At 37.7% G+C, this 17,745-nt stretch overlaps 1 protein-coding gene and 1 pseudogene across 4 annotated transcripts in view; one reads left to right on the top strand and one right to left on the bottom strand.

Annotated features, from left to right (window-relative positions):
* Nucleotides 1–17,745, top strand: part of LOC124997298 (interferon-induced very large GTPase 1-like) — a 406,468-nt gene that overhangs the window by 88,796 nt on the left and 299,927 nt on the right. The window lies entirely within an intron of this gene.
* LOC124997306 lies at nucleotides 6,103–12,367 on the bottom strand (annotated as a pseudogene).

Raw genomic sequence — 17,745 nt, 5'->3', positions numbered from 1 at the left:
TCCGATTCACTGTATACATGCCGGAGAAAACCAAATTCCACATTCACATTATCTGGGTGTCTCAATTGGATAATGAAAACTCCAATTTTAATCAGAGTAATGTGTTTACATGCACTTAAGTTCTCCTGTTATAGTCCGATTAAGGCAATAATTTGTTTTTTTTCACGTGCATGTGTAACATAGTTAAAAGATTTTGAGTAAATCCAGCTAAATGCGGGATAAGCGCCCCCTGGTGTCTATTGTGTGTGTGTGGCTGAAATGCGTTTCAAGAGAGGGATTGTGGGAAATCCTGAGAAGAAATGAGGATTCCACCGGGAGGTAACACGTCCCGAAGCTCGTGGGCAAAAACTTTGCCTACAGTTGTTGGAGTAATGTTAAAATTAATATTATAGTCTGTAAGGATTTGCTGTGTGTTTGTGTTGATTTTCCGTGCTCTCCACAACTTAAATGGTGTTTTTGTTGTTCTGCCGACGGAAACGTGTAGCATGGAGCTAGATTAACTTAACACGATGCAGTTTTCTTCCGTAGATATGTGCCCATGAAAAAGGAGAAGTGTTACCTACCACCCTGTTTTTTTCTGTCATACAACCAGGTGTGTGTGTGAGAATGAGACACCAGAGGTTTTATGTTTATTTCATGTGTATCCCACGCCTGTTACCGTTATTTTGAATCTAAAAATGTAAAAGGTAATAGCTAATAGAAATGTGTAGCTTGCATTTTATTTTAAAATTAATTTTTATCATTTCTATTTAATACACATTCACACTTTTATTTATATTTTCAATTCATACATTTCAGTTACTTTTATTTTGTTCACAGACATTCCAATATACATACATACATATATATGTATATATATACGTGTGTATATGTATGTATGTATGTATGTATATATATATATATGTATATATATATATATATATAAATCCACTATGCGATCAAAGTAAAAGCAGTTAAAAGTTTTCTATTTGATTTAGTTTGTAGCATAGCTACACTTTATCGTGATATGCGGAAGAAATGAGGATTCCACTGAGAGACATGTGCCCATGAAAAAGGAGAAGTGTTACCTATCACTCCCTGTTTTTTCTGTCATACAACCAGAGAGACAATAAACTGGCTGTTACCACTACTACCGGCTTCAAGTGATTATTGCCTGACTGAGAGGAAATCAAAAGGAAAACCAAGAGGGTTACACATGTAAAAGTATGAGAGCCTCCCACAAACCATCTACTCAGATGATGTATAAAGATAAGAGGCACAAAATTACCAGAAGAGAGGTCAGACTGTCCATGTAACAGATCACATTTTTAAATCAAAGCTAAAAAACCACAAAGACCCTAATGTGTGGATCATGCAAACACACAGATCTACATATATAAATAAACCATAAAAATTAGCCTGCACATTCATTTACTTAGAATAGGTAAACTAAATTTACCTTTACCTCTTCCTCTGAGTGCAAAAACAAAAACTCTCCTGTTATCAATGTTATTAAACCCTAAAAACTCACCTGTTGTTGCGTTTCCTCAGTTCTGTCTGCTCTGTGTAAATGTAGCTGCCTTATCTGACACCCCTCCTATTTACCTCAAACAAAAAGGTGTGATCGCTCTGCATGCAAAACTTCCACATGAGAGAAGTGATGTGTCGGTCGCGAACAATCCGGCTCTTGGAGCCGGATCCTCGAAGTGAACATCGGAAGTCAGCTCCTGATTGGGAGCCGAGTTGTTGTTGTTGTTGTTGTTTCTTTTTTCCTTTTGTTCTGTTAAAGCCGCACGTGATTGGCCAAGATGTGTGATGAGCAGAAGGGGGGAGGGGGGGTTACAGTTTATAGTTTAAAGTTTTTTGGCTAATTTTTGAATGAATATAATAATAATAATAACAATAATAATAATAATAATAATATGATGATGATGATGATTATTGTTATAACCAGAAAAAAAGGGGACTTACCAGTGTTCTCAGTGTTGCGAAGCCGTCTTCAGTCAGCTGACCTTCCTTACAGTTTCTGCCTTTTTACAAAGTGGCAGGAGTTTTTGGTTTTTGATTTGGTCAATAATAATTGACCTTTTTGTCTGATTGAGATGTTTCTTTATTTTTATATTTAATATTTTATCTGAGGAGCCACTTGGGAGCAGAAAGAGCCGGCTCTTTTTATTGAGCTGAGCCAAAAGAATCGGTCTCTAAAAAGAGCCAGAATGCCCATCACTACATGAGAGAAAGCGAAAGCAGGTGAACTGGTTTCTTTTGAAACCTCGTGACTTACAGGAATACACTGACTACATGTTCATACAAGATATATGTGTGGAAGAGCTCTTTCACTGTTAAACATAGCCCTGAGTTCTTCTGGTCTTTTGCTTCATTTTGATTTCACCTAACATTTAAGTGACGGCCCATTAGGGGTGAGAATTGATAAGTTTTTATCAATATCACTGCCATTGTCGATTTTGCCTATCGATACAATTCCTTATCAATTCTCTTAACAATTCCTGAGTAGTTTTATTGAGTGGCAAAAAAGGAGTTCTACACAGTCTTCTGCTCAAAAAGCAACACAATGTTTTCTCAAATTCAAACATACAAAGTAGAAAGAATATTAGACTGATGCAATAAATAATAATAATAATAATAATAATAATAATAATAATAATATATGAATTACAACTTAATCCTTTTCTTAAAAGGGAAATTGTAAATGCAGTAAAGGTGGATATACACTTTAGGCCTTGATTAACTTTTTTAAATGTATGTTACGTGCCAGGCAGCCAGGTACTTTGTGTCTCCCCTCCCCTTTCCTGTGTTATTTCTTCAGGTAATGGCTGCAGAGACGCTGCTCACCTGTGTAGACAGGCTATTGGATGATTACCTCGAAAGTTGGCCAATCACCACAGAGGAGAAACCTTAAGATGGAGGACGTCTCAGGCCTTCAGCCTCTTTTCTCCTGCCTCTTGATTTGGCTGCACATGATTTTGCTGTCCTTGTCTTTTAGTGCTCTTGCAGCGACTTTTGTGTGTTCAGGTTTGTGTGGGAGGTTTTTGGGACTAGGTAAGTCGGGGTACCCTGTACATTTTGTGCACTCACGTAGGTGATTATTGTTATTCCACTAGGTTTATGGGTTGTGCCACCGCTGTATTGTTTTGGGGAAAGTCTCTTGGTAGACAAGCCAGTTAGGCATTTTTGTTGATTTTCTTTTTCCAGAGGTAGCTCAGATAGGCCGTCTTTTGTTATATTACTTTCATTTTATTTGGCACAACCTCTTTGTCCCATCCTCCCTCACCTTAGCGTGTTTTCTTTTGTTACAATAAATCACGCTTGCTCATTTCCACAAGACTTGTTTGTTTACTCGTTGTCGTGTTGTCTGACACCTGGTTTTACCAGGTGGACGTAACAATGTACATGTTACCAAATAAACCAAATGTCAGTAAGTCACAGTTAGAAAGGGATATGAAAGGGAAAGGGATATAAATGGTAAATGAATCAGTGAACATACGAATCAGTGAACATACGTACATCCACTTAAAATAAATAGGCAAAACGTTTATGAAATGAAAAGGTTACTGCAGGCCAAGCTTGCCAAAGTGGTAGTACACTGAATTCAACAATTCTTATGCAAAAACACAAGCATATCAGCTTTTTCTGGAACAGGGTCTCCACAGAACAGGGTCAGAGGACATGGGAACAGAAGGAAGGCCTCTGTACATTTTTATTTCAAAGTCAACTTGCTCACCAATGTTCTGGGTCTCTTCATGTGGTGTTACCTGCTCCATGTCTGTCTCCTCTGCAAACAGCTCCTCCAGGGCTGTCTTGGGGTACTTTACAGGTACAGTCTGAAATTAAAAGGACCATGAACTCATGTTTTAGGTGCATGGTCTGAATTGATTATTATTAATATATCATATGATCATTATAATAAACTGCACTTACATGGCCTTCCTCCACATCCTCCTCAGCCTGTCTCTGGCTCTGTGTGTCTTCTGGCACTGGTACCTTAAGTATAAACACACTGTTTGAGTTATGGGACCAGAGAGCATCACAGTGGAATTGTACCACATACTGTGATTCAAATACCTCTTCTGTTCTTGTGAGCAGCACCTCTGTTACTGCTGTGGTCTTCAGCCGGTCCCAGGTGGCATCATCATTTTCCATTTTCATCTTGATCCTCGGGTCCATAACTGTTGCCTCCTCAAGGAAGGTACGAATCTCTTCATCCTTAATTTCAGAAAGGAATAAACATTCATGTTCAAAAACCTGGGGACACTTTTGTGAGTGTCTGACATCCACCATTCATGAACTACAAATTCTCTGAAAAACAAATTCAGATGGACATGATCTGCATAAGCATATAAAGCATATAACCATAAGCCATTGTGACTTAATTTGTTGCATATCACTAAACGTTATGAATATGCATATACTTACTGAGGAGTTGCTGTTTTTCTTTGAGGACAGTTTTAGCCATAGTGGACTTCCTCATCCACTTGACCACAGCAGGTGCCATTGGTGCCCAATTGGTGACAGCGTTGCACTGGTGGATCTTCTGGGCAGCAATATTTAGGGTGTAGGGTGTTTTTAAGTAGCTTGGATCACAAGCTGATCATGACAAATCGCGCATGCTGCTTACAGCATGTTAGAGGTATTCACACCTTTGCATGATATCACTGTCTTGCACTGATTGCATATGGCAGCATTTTCATTGCATTTCGTGAAGTACAGCCAGACTTTCGAGCGCTTCTTCCTCTCCATGTTGCTGCTCTGTTTGTCCGGCAGAGTATGACGTAAATGTGCCATTAAGAATAATTAAGAGAATTGATAATGTTTGAGGTGTACAATTTCCGATGGAATGGAATAGTTGGAACCGGCGCTGAGTCAGAAAGTGAGTTTCTAAAAGTAGAATGGGAGGTAGAGCCTTCAGCTATCAGGCTCCTCTGCTGTGGAACCAGCTCCCAGTTTGGGTTCAGGAGGCAGACACAGTCTCTACGTTTAAGGTCAGGCTTAAGACTTTCCTTTTTGACAAAGCTTATAGCTAGAGCTGGACTTAACCATCCCTTAGTTATGCTGCTATAGGCCTAGGCTGCAGGGGGACGATGCACTGAGGACATGTCCTCTCCTCTCTCTTCTCTGGCTCCTGTTCTCTATTATCTTATAATTTATTTTCTATCTCTTATAATTTACTAACCACTGTGTCTTACTCTCTCCCCTCCATCTTCTTGTGAGGGTCTCTGGTCTGCAGTGCTGAATATCTGACCTGTGGAGCTCCATAAACTACATCTGCATCTACATCTGTGAGGAGGAGGTCTTATCTGGATCTGGTACTTTATGCACATAAGTTTCTTTTTTTCATGTCATGCGAATGGTTCTGTGAAATGTAGAAACTGAATATGTTCTACAAAAACAAAATGTATAATAAAAAATATAGGGAGGTACAGGGGATTCTTCCCCTGCAGAATTAGTTTGAGCATCGTAAATTTAAATAGAGCAATCTGGTGCGATTTGAGAGATAAATCAAGAAGCTTTAGACAAGTTATCAATTATCACTATCAATACTATGGATTGGATTAAACTCACAGTATAATATATACTCACTGAGTCCATTTTGTCAAATGTGTGTTTTATTAAGTTTACTAAGAACAAGTTGGTACCGAACTCTGACTCTTTGCCTTTTTTGTTCAAGTAACATGATACCACTGAATAATATTAATAAATCATTTTGGAGTAACAGGTGAAAATCAGGTACCCTGGAAGTGATGAAACCACTTTAACCTCACACAATAAATTGGTGTTACAGTAACATAAGAATCATGTTGAATCAACAGGATTCTTTTAAACAGTCTTAATGTAACTGAAATATTTTGGTTTGATAAATAATAATTGAGGAGGAAAAGAGAAAATGATGTTAGTTGAACACAATATGATTGTGTGAGACGGATGAACACATTAAAATGAAGTAAATCCAAAGGATCTTTTTTTTTCAGTTAGAGTAACATAATATCATTGAATAATACGACTGTCTTTTAATTTTTCTATCAATAAACCATTGTGCCTGGTTACAGGGTTGTATGACTCACACGTTTGAATTATCCAAAAATAAAGCTTGAGTCACTCGTTTTGTCTTTTTCTGTTTATTTAAAATCAAAACGAACAACAAAAATGCTTTTAAACTAAACATAAACAAAACACTGAACACGCCTCTTCCTCCTTCCACAGCTGCTACAAATCTGAATTAAATCAGAACAACTAAACACATAAACATAGATAAATCAAATGATCACTCTCATACCCCAAACCATAACTTAGACGTCCCATATCAAATACAGCAAATCATCTAAACTATAAAATGATTAAACACAAAAAATTGGCTCCAACAACTGCCATTAACAAATCAATTTGGAGTAATGGTTGAAAATCAGGTACCCTGGAGGTGATGAAAGCACTTTAACCTCACACAATAAATTGATGTTAACAGTAACTTAAAAATGTGTTGAATCAACATGATTCTTTCAAACAATTTTAATGAAATTGAAATACTTTGGTTGGACAAGCAATAATTGAGTGAGGGGGGAAAGAGAAACTTATGTCAGTTGAACACAATACGATTAATGTACACATTAAAATTAAATAAATCCAAAGGATCTTTTTTTTCACTCATAACATTATTTGTGTTAGTGGCCTTAATGAATGATTCACTATATTATTAAAGTTTTTATACATTTTAATTTAAATTCATTCCAAACTAAGCAAGATTATAATAAAGAACAAGAAAAAACTAAAACATTAATAGAACACAGTTAAAATATTCCTGAAACTATTAAACATCTCTTAAATGTTAAAAGCTGTAAATGGCATAAAGACACTGTGGTGTATAATAGAATACTCAGAAAAAAAAGAAGTCAAATGTTTAAAGTTGCTGAATCATCTTTAACCCTGAGAATTTGTCAGGAACACAAACAAACCTGGTGTTTTAGAAGATATGAACTAGTTATATTGTTTTATTATTGGAACACGAAAGGTCAAAATTACAAGTGATTTGTGTTGGATTATGTTTTCTACAGATATTGTGTAACTTTCATTGTTTGCATTTAGATTATAGTTGTTTGCAAGATTAATACATATAAAAACCAAAATGTGTTAAACGAGGTTAATAAAACGGTTAACAAATATTTATAAAATACAACATTAAAAACAAACAAAAAAAAATAAAAGAAATTTTTTTTTAGGTTGATTTGATTTTAACTACTTAACCAAACAGATTAAAAATATAATTTTCCTTCAATCAAATTTTAATTTTGGCAATGATGTCTAGACAAAAAACAACTAAATCCAAATATTAAGATTTAATCAAATATAATACCCTGACATTTAACCACTTTACTGAACTTAACAAAAATATATTGTTTTATTTCTGTAAATTCTAGCTGAACAACTTTGACATAGTGGTTTGATGTTGACGTCGCATATTTGTGGGTACTCTCCTGATAAGTTTTCTTTTCACTGAGGCATCATTTTAGAAGATTTTACTTTGTGAAAAATCACAGAAAACAATTGTTTCCACTCACTCACATTTCATCCAGACTTTTTATTGCTTCTTCTTTTGTGTGTGTTTTCCACTCGCTGGGAATTTCCCCTTTGCCCTCAAATTTATGACCATAGTAGTCTTCCAGGTCTTTTTGAAATCGACACACAAACCATGTCCAGTATTTCAGCTTTGACTCATCAGGGGTGATTCTCCAGTTAGCAAACCTTGGTCCAGCTTTTCTGTACTCTTTGTAAGGAATGAAGTTTCCAATTTCACTGGAGTAAAATCTCATATCACTTGCAACATTTGTTGTGCAGAAATCAACACTCATCACGCCTGCAAACAGGTAGTGCCATCCTTTGACTGCATCAGACCGGTGAAAAGGGACACTGTGGTCATCAGGACTGTGGTCTTCCAGGGTGTTGGTGCAAACAGCTCCACAGAATGGACACGTTACCCAGCAGCACTTACACAGCTGATCAATGAGGATTTCATCAGGTCTCAGTCTGAATTCCTTCATCTTTTCCAGGGAGAGGTGCTTCATCTCCTCAATGATGTTAACCAGACCTTTCTCTATCTCTTCTTTAAGAAAGTCAAAGTTGTTTATATCACTGAAGTTTTCACAACAAATGGTAACAAGTGGCAGCTCATCCTTGAGGAAAGAGGAAAATTCATTCACCCACATCTCTGTGCCTCCTCCCTGGGTTTTGACTTTTTTTGTTGCTTCAAATAAAGCTTGTCTCACACGGTGACTGATGTCATCAACATTTTTCTCCAGTATATTCTGTGCTTTACCACTGTGTTCTCTGAAGATGTATTTCTCTACTTCTGCTTTTATAAAAGCCTCTAATTGCTTCCTTGGATGTCGGATGTAGTTGATGAAATCATCAAAATCTTCTTTCTCTGCAAGTGATTTCAGCAGATGTTTCTCCAAGTCCAACCTGTTCCCATTGAATGCTGGGAAACTGCACCTCATCTCTCCAGCGAGATCAATGGCGGTCTTGTTACAAACAGTCTCAACAGTGGAAACCTTCAATTTGTCACAGATCATTTCTCCAAACACGGCAGCAGATGAGTTTCCTTTGCAGAAGCTTCTGAAAACATTGTAATATTGTGGTTTATTGTTGTTCAGGTAAGTGAGGGCATCATTGTTCTTTTTAAATGTTTTGTGAGAAACTGAAAGCCAACTTCCCAACACTTCAACAACATACAACAAGACATCAACTGTAAACTCCTTTTTGAATGAATATTTCCTCTCTGATTCAAATTGTGTCACTTTTTCTTGAACATTTTTGGCCACTTCTTGTAGGTAAGTTGGGCTGTAGCCTCTTGTTGCTATAGGCTTGGTCTTAATGGCATCAAGGGACTGTTGGCAAATGTTGTTAATGAAGGTTCTAATCATTTCCTGTTCTTCATGAGGAAGAATATTTTGTTGTGTTCCTATAACTTTTTGTCGAGCGTAGCCCATTACAGCTTTGAACCCTTGTTTGATTTTATGAGTTACATAAGAACAGTAATTCCCAACTTTTGATACATTTTTGTATCTTCCACTGTTGTTTGATTCCTCTATGAGAAGATGTTCAATCCCCAGCTCCTGAATGATGAACATTTTATCTTCCTCCAAGGTTATGTCCTTAATGGGTTTTATATCTCCAGTTAATTCACTGACCCAGTCAGTCCAAACAGAGTTGAACTGCTTTTGAAGCTCCTCTTCATCCTTTGCCTTGTCTTTTAACTGATGAGCGAGCTCTTTGCTCTTTTGTAGCAGTTTGTTCTCAAACTCTGGCTTCTTATCATCAAGCTTTTTACAAGCTTTCTTTTGCTGGATAACTTCATCCAGTTTCCTTTTCACTTCTTTCACCTGATCCTCATGAAACTCCTTGATTTTGATTTCAAATCGGCCTCGCCACTGAACCAACATGTCTTTGTCTCTGTTGTCCTCAAAGTACAACGTCATGTCTTTCTGGATTTTTTCATATGTTTTGCTCATTTCTTTCAGAAGGTAAGTACGGTCAACCATGTCAAGTTTTCCATTTTCAATCCTGGTGTAAAGTTGGTTTTCAATGGTCAGCATGCTGCTCCTAAGGTCCCAGGTCCAGTTCCCATATTGGACCTCAAGCTTTCTGTACGCTGCAATTTCAAGCGTGTTTTGAAGCTGAAAACAAACTGTTCGTTCATCAGGGCATTCCACAGGTCTTGAATTTTGCTTTTAAAATGTGAGAGAGTGATTCCAGCAGACTGTGAAGCCTTAGTGAGGATCATCCTCTTCAGTTCTTGGACACTCTCACTGTAACCAGGATTTGGGGGAGCCATCGGTGGACTTCCTTCCCATAGCTGGGCAAAGTATTTCACATCTTGTTGCACATCAAATGCAATGATGTCACTGAAGCACTCAACATCACACACCTCCTCTTTGGCAGCTAGCTCAGCCATCTGGTCCAGTTTTTCTTGCAGGCGTCTCTTTCCATCCATGTTTTTCTCTGCAGCTCCAATGTCTGTAACATTCGGTGAACAAACACACAACTCGGAGAAAGCTTAACTTTCTTCATCCTCATGAAAGCCTGGACAACAATCTGCAGGACATCTTGCATTTCAGCTGGATTCTCACCAAAGATGTTGATCAGTGTCATGTTTCCCAGGCCAACAACAAATGTGGCTAGTGCGTTGTCGTGGTGAAGAGTGGCGTCGCCTGCCAATTCAAGAGCACGTAGTCCTTCAGTGTCCACTACAAGAACATAGTCAAACTTGAAATCTTTCTTTATTTCCTCTGACACTTTGACCAGTTGCATGAAAGCTCCCTTGGTGCATCTACCAGCACTAACTGCAAACTGCAACCCAAACATGGCATTCAGCATTGTTGATTTTCCACTGCTTTGTACGCCCAGAACCGACAACACAAAAACTCTCTGGTCGCCCAGTTTCTTGATGACTTCTTCTAAAACACTAGAGATCCACATCAAAGGCACATGACCTGCATCTCCATCCATCAGCTCCATAGGGTGTCCTGATATCATCAGATCTGCAGCCAGTTCAGGGTATTTGGACCAGTTGGTCTGCCCACTGTTTGGTGGTTTCTTCAGAGCTTGATGAGCTTCATAGATCTGTCCCATTTCTCTAAAGATATGCTCCAAACCAAAAGTTGCTGACTGCAGTTTTTTTGATATTTTTTCAAGCTCATCTTGTTTAACTGCTAACAGTGGAGATTTGGGGTGTTTCTTTTTCAGATCCAAGACCTCAGACCATTTTTCATCATAGCTTTGCAGAATTGAAGACAGGTCATCTGTGCAGAGGGCATCTATTAAGATCTGAGTCCATTTCAGGAAGTACTCTTTCTCCTGGGACGACAAAGAAATGAGGCTTTCAGTGAATGACTTCATCAGTTCACTAGAGGAAACAGAGCATTGATCTTCTCTGATTTTCATCAGCTGCTGATTTTTCTGACTTTTTTCCTCCTCCACGTTTCCTTTCAAATGATACAGTTCTTTTTTTATTCTTGACCACTGGTGCCACAGTTGGCCTTGGCAGGGGAGAAATTTATCTTTAATCTTTGAAATATCCATCCCATGAATCAAATCTAATATTTCCATTGCTGCCTTTTCTCCTTTTCGAACACACTGGGTCGTCTTCATCCACTGTGATTCCAGAGACATTGGCCATAGATTTGAGCTGGAAGGAGGTTTGTAGTCCAGACAACATGTTTCTAATAATTCCTTTCAGGCTTTCAGAAACATCTGACTGGCTTCTGTCTTTCAGACCCATTTTGTACTTTCCTGGTCTCATCAGAACTGCATCACAATCATTATCAGCAATGAGAATAATGAGAGGCTTCTGAGACTTATAAAGATCTGAGATGACCGTTGCACTTCTGTGGCTTTTTTCCAGAGTTGGTACAAGAACTACATTGACTGAAGAAGTTTCAGTCAGTATTTTTGTTTGCTCTTCAATCATCAGAGCATCACCATGAAGATTACAGAAGGCAATGCAATCAGTGAAGGAATCGTTGGTTTTTCCAGCAGGGCAGTACCAGACAATCTCTGCCACACCATCATCAGATGACACGACTTGGTGCTGCCTGGACAGTTTCTGTGGAAGAAGGTGTTGTGACGGTCGTGATCAAAGAGTTCATGAGCTGTGATTCGACTCAGATACTGAACCCAGGCGGAAAAAAATGACACCATGTGTGTCTCAGCGTTGCAGATGGGCATACTCTTCATGGTGACAAGTATTGAATCGTCTTTGACTTGAGTTGTCTTCCATGTCTTTATTATTTGTCTAAAAGTCCACAGAGGACATTCGATTGTTGCTGTCTCTGGGTTAAGAACAAGGAAAGGCAAGGCGTACTGACACTGTGATAACTTTGTAATCATGTTCTGCTTAAGGAAGCTGTCTGAGCAGTGAAATACTGCCATTTGAACATCCATTGGATGCATGTTGGTTCCTTTCGATTGGTCCACGTCTACAGTGGTGCTAAAGAGAGCATCTAAGTCATTGTCATCTGATTCAGATATTGGAAGAGTCTGTGCATATCTTGCACCAGGACTCTCTTCTCTTACAAGAATATATCTGGCTCTGTAGTCTAACATCATTAACCTCTGAAGAAAACTACGAGCTACATCTGTTTCTAGTATATCTTGGCTCATTTGAACAGGTGGACGAATTTGGAGAAAGTCTGCTGGTGACAACTTATGTTGAACTTGAAGGTTAAGTCTTCTGAGCAGTGTTTCGGTTTCTGTTTGTCTGTGTTTCTTGCTGTTACTCTCTCCTGTAGAACGAAAATGATATTCTGGATCATCACAGGAATACACAAATTCATGGAAAGTAGCAGTGAACAGTTAAGTGACTCGTTCTCATTCAGTGCAGAAGAATGCGACCACAACTCAGTGTTCTCTACATCAAAACTACCTGGAGAATAAATGTCCATCAATTGTTTTGACAAACGCTGGTGTCTTTATGTTCCTAAACCATATTTCCACTCCACACCAAATCTATTGTGTGTCTGTGTTGGACCAAGCTTATCTAAAGTAGTACAATGCTAGTTGTTGTGTATAGTTTACAAGTTATTGACCCATTAACATTTGCAGGGACTTGACTCTTGACATAAATGAACAGCCATTAGTCACATCATCATTCAATCTGGCCGACATGTCCACATATTCAGTAGAAATATAGACAGGATGTTTAATTCAAGTTGACCTGCAAGGGGGCACTGACTTTGCATTTTCATGCTCTTTGTTGGAATTTTTATTGGTAAGAAAGTCACCCTCATGCTCCAATTCAATGCTCAGCAACTGAAGCAATATATATAAATATTTATTTATATATATTAAGAGCAACACATGTGGATTTCTAGTTTGTATTTGTGGTTGCCCAATGCACTGATGCTGGAGAGGTTAGTGTGCTTGGTTAGAAGAAGAGGTCTAAATCCCAATATTTGTGAGAAAAGTTGGCTTGGCATGACTATAAGACATTGGAGAGTTGCAGGGTGATACCTGCAGATTTCATCAAGTCCTAACATGAAATAGAACAAATGTTCATTTTTCTGTGCAGGACAGGAGAGAAATGTGACATGGCATCACATGTAGCTGTGTTTCACATTTGTCAATGGGAAAATAAAAGAGAAAGGGCTTATTTCCTGTTCGGTGTCGAAATCTAATGTCTGACGTGTTAGCCAATGCAATTTAGATTTTCTGTTTAATAATTGAATTCTTTGATAAAATCTTACCTTTCTTCTTGGTTTCAGATGATAAAGATTTGATTTCAGATTCTTCCTTTGTGCTGTCATCAGTCTTCTCTGAGTGTTCAACTTCACCAGGTTCTTTCAGTTGACTGACCTGAGAAAAAGATCATTGTAATTCAACATTATTTTACATGGTTAGAGTGACTGGAATAAACAAGCCAAGGAAAAGAAAGATACACACACAACTCTTAGGATCAAGGAGTCTGAGGAGTGGAACTGTTCCAGTGGGAGACTGACAATGTCATCTAACCTCCAAATATAAATATTTTAACATTTTAAGAACTGTTGTTTCCTGTAATTATGATCAGTGAAGAAGATAAAAACAATCTTACCTTTTCAGTGATCTCAGGTGCTTTCTGCAGCTCTTCTACAGCAGGATGATGTAAAAAAAAAAAAAAGGAGATTGAACAGAGCCATGTTTTTCAAACTAAATATATTTAACATGCATCTTATTCAATATCATTAGAGACTTGTATATTTCTTTAATATTTTATCAATATGTACAGATTTCCTTTTTTGGTTCAGCTATTTTCTTGTTTCAATTAAGTTTTTATTGTTGAAAAAAGTCAAATATTTGTTAAATGATAAATTTAGTTAATGGTCATGAAAGTTGACACAGTAACTGGAAATGATTTACAAGACATTCAGAAGGAATACTACCCGAATCTACCAGATGGTGGCAGTGTAATTAAGGTAACATAGAAGAGGCCACGCCCCTCACTCTGTAAATCCAATGGACTTGAAATTTAATGCACAAGTCCAGCTCAATGTTCTCTACATCAAAATTGCCTGGAGAATAAATGTCCACCAACTGTTTTGACAAATACGCTTTTCTTTTTGTTCCTAAACCATAGTTCCAGTCCACAGCAAATCTATTGTGTGTCAGTGTTGGACCAAACTTATCTAAAGTAGTACAATGCTAGTTGTTCTCCGGTAGTTTACAAGTTATTGACCCATTAACATTGGCAGTGACGTGGCTCTGGACACAAATGAACAGCCATTAGTCACATCATCAATCAATTCGAATTGACCTGCAGGAGGCGCTGCAATTGTCAAAATAAAATGTAAAGACTTTGCATTTACATGTCATTCGTTTAGACCTTTAGTGGTAAGAAAGTCACCATCATGCTCCAATTCAATGCTCAGCAACTGAAGCACTAAAAATACCTAAATCTATGCTGAATATATATCTATATTGATGGTATACTGATGGTAGAGAGGTTAGTGTGCTTGGTTAGAAGAAGAGGTCTGAATCCCAATCTTTGTGAGAAAAGTTGGCTTGGCAGGACTATAAGACATTGGAGAGCTGCAGGGTGAAACCTGCAGATTTCATCAAGTCCTAACATGAAATAGAACAAATGTTCATTTTCTGTGCAGGACAGGAGAGAAATGTGACATGCCATCACATGTAACTGTGTTTCACATTTGTCAATGGGAAAATAAAAAAGAAAGGACTTATTTCCTGTTCAGTGTCAAAATCTAATCTCTGACATGTTAGCCAATACAATTTAGAATTTTCTTAAATAATTGAATTCTTTGATAAAATCTTACCTTTCTTCTTGGTTTCAGATGATAAAGATTTGATTTCAGATTCTCCCTTTGTGCTGTCATCAGTCTTCTCTGAGTGTTCAGCTTCACCAGGTTCATTCAGTTCACTGACCTGAGAAAAAGATCATTGTAATTCAACATTATTTTACATGGTTAGAGTGACTGGAATAAACAAGCCAAGAAAAAGAAAGATATATACACAATGCTCAGGATCAATAATTCACAGTGATGAACCAATTCAGGAAAATAAGATGCGGTATAAAATTAAGGTATAAATATGCACAGTAATAATTTCTAGGTCTGAGGAGTGGAACTGTTCCAGTGGAAGGCTGACAATCTCATCTAACCTCCAAATATAAATATTTTAACATTTTAAGAACTGTTGTTTCCTGTAATTATGATCAGTGAAGAAGATAAAAACAATCTTACCTTTTCAGTGATCTCAGGTGTTTTCTGCAGCTCTTCTACAGCAGGATGATGTAAGAAAAGGGAGAGACATTTTTAAAATGTCATGTCGTAATTCACCGAACGTCTCATTTAACATTATCTTTAGGGGTGGGACGGTTCACAAAATCCACGGCTCGGTTCTTTATACGTTGATTTTTGTGAAACTCAATCATGTCTTGTAAATTCATGTTAAAACTGAAATAATGAGGCTGTTTGACATCTGATACATCATTGTTACAGTCTGAGGTTAAATGTAGGTGAGATTCTGTTACTGCAAGAGAGGAGACATTGCTCTTTCCAACATGTGTTTCATTTATCTTTAACAAGGAAGCATAGGCTTAGGGTTACATAATGGAATCAAGTACTGGTTAATTATCAAGCAATCGTCTCACTGGGATGATGTCTTCGCAGATGATCTGACATGTTGGTCGTGTTGCCGTTAGCATAAACAACACGTGTTGTACAATGCTTGCACACTGTCGCACTTTTGTCAACCACTTTCTTACCCCCGTCATCGCAGGTCACTTTATATGCAAAGTGATCCCACACTGCTGACCTATAAAGTGCTGCTGGCGCATCTTCTAACTCTGGCTCTTTCCCACTCGCCACACCCACACAAGTCTCCACAACAACTGACTGGTATCTGTCTATCTACTATCTGCTGCTTCCCTTCGGAGACAGACGAACCGAACGGTTCCGACAGTTTTCATAAACCATTCCATCCCCAATTATCATAGTTTGTATTTCTTATCAGCTTTAAAATGGAATATTAAAAGTGATTCTACAAAATCAATGTTGTAATTTGTGATTAAAAAAAAACAATTAAAAAATTACCTTTTACTTGGCTGCCATTTGTTGCAGTTTCAGTTTCCGCTCCTGTGGTCTTTTCTGAGAGCTGAGCTTCATGAAAATCCGACTGAGAAAAGAAGTTTTAATTACTGTTGACAATCCAATTCTGTTCACCTCATTGTTTAAGTCCACCTTGATTTTTTTCTCTTTTGCTCATGGTGTTGCTGAGAGAGCACATTTGTGAACAGACAGCAACCTACATGCATAACGCCTTCGCACAATGTCAAAGGATAAATACGATTTAATAAATGAACAATTTACCTTAAGAAATGCAAAGAGGATAGTACTTAACAGAAAGACTTGGACAAAATTCTTGAGGAGAAGTAATGTGACAAAGTTAATACCTTGGTGATGGTTATTCTTTCCTCAGTTTTGACTGCAGAGTATCTTGGGGTACAGCAGCATACACAGCATGGACACCATGAACACCATGAACACCATGAACAACATGAACAACCTGCAAAAAATAATTGGTCAGCACACTGTCCTTGACCTTTTTGTTTTTTCCATTTCAGTTTACTTTTCTTACCACACTCACATTTAGTTTTAGATTCTCCTTCGCCTCCATCAGCTGTGTTGTCATTGTTCTCTTCCATCTTAGTTGTTCTTCGTCTTTAAATCACAAAAATGCAACAAAACTTCAAACATGGAAATTAATGAAATGACTAAAGGTATTGCATATAACACATACTCTAAAACACTTTATTCAGGATGAAAAGTTTCAAATAATTTGAACACCTGCCAAAATTTGTTTTGTTTTAGTTTATTTCACAATGTGCCGGTGTCAAAAGTCAAGGATGCAATTTAAAGCATGCTTATGTCAGAGGGTGTGGTATAAAACAATGAGGGTTATATGTTTATTTGTGCAAAGGCACAGAGGAAAGGGATATAAATGCAAAACTGACATTTGATGATGAGATGGATGATTTGTTAACCAAATACAAGGCAGCATAAGATTTTAGAAGGAAAGAAAGGGGCTGATGTATTAAAGGTTTCCTCATTCCATGACAAAAAGCCTGTGATGACCCCTAGTGTCATCTTTGGGTAAGTTATGGGAGATCTGGAGCACCTGTGGTGTCCTACCTGTCTCTCTCTGCTCTTCTTCCCAGGCTTTTCACATTCCTGTTTGGTTTTGAGAGGAAACAAGAAGAAGCAAAAGTCCTTATCCTACTTCCTAGGGTGACGGATGATTTACGCTGATGAAAGAAAGAGATAATGCACTAAAAAAATCTCTAAAAACAGGACTTATCCGTGACCGCCAGGCATTTACGCCACCTAGAAACTAAGTAAAAAAAAAACTAATTCGTAAAGCTAAAGCAGATTTATTCATATAGTTGGGGCCAGTGGCAAAAAAATGATATGATAACAACTAAATAAGCTAACAGGAAGAATCAAAGACACAACACCCAATGACATGCAGCTCCAGGTGAATAACATTCTTATAAACGACCTGGATGTCATTGTTAGTAGTTTCCAAATTTTTTTTTTTTTTTTATACATTCAGTTGAGGAGTTGACAGTGAATTTTAAATGTCCAGACACTCCACATAGCCCTCTAGATGACACAGATTAAGGGAAATAACTGTTCCTGAGGTCCTAAAAATCATTTCATCTCTGACAAGCTTGAAGGCTAGAGGTGCCTTTTGCCTTGACTGTAA

This window comes from Mugil cephalus, chromosome 20 (genome assembly GCF_022458985.1).
Source record: "Mugil cephalus isolate CIBA_MC_2020 chromosome 20, CIBA_Mcephalus_1.1, whole genome shotgun sequence".
Classification (NCBI taxonomy): domain Eukaryota; kingdom Metazoa; phylum Chordata; class Actinopteri; order Mugiliformes; family Mugilidae; genus Mugil; species Mugil cephalus.
Note: the sequence above shows the minus strand (reverse complement) of the source record. Positions and strands in the feature narration are given on the sequence as shown.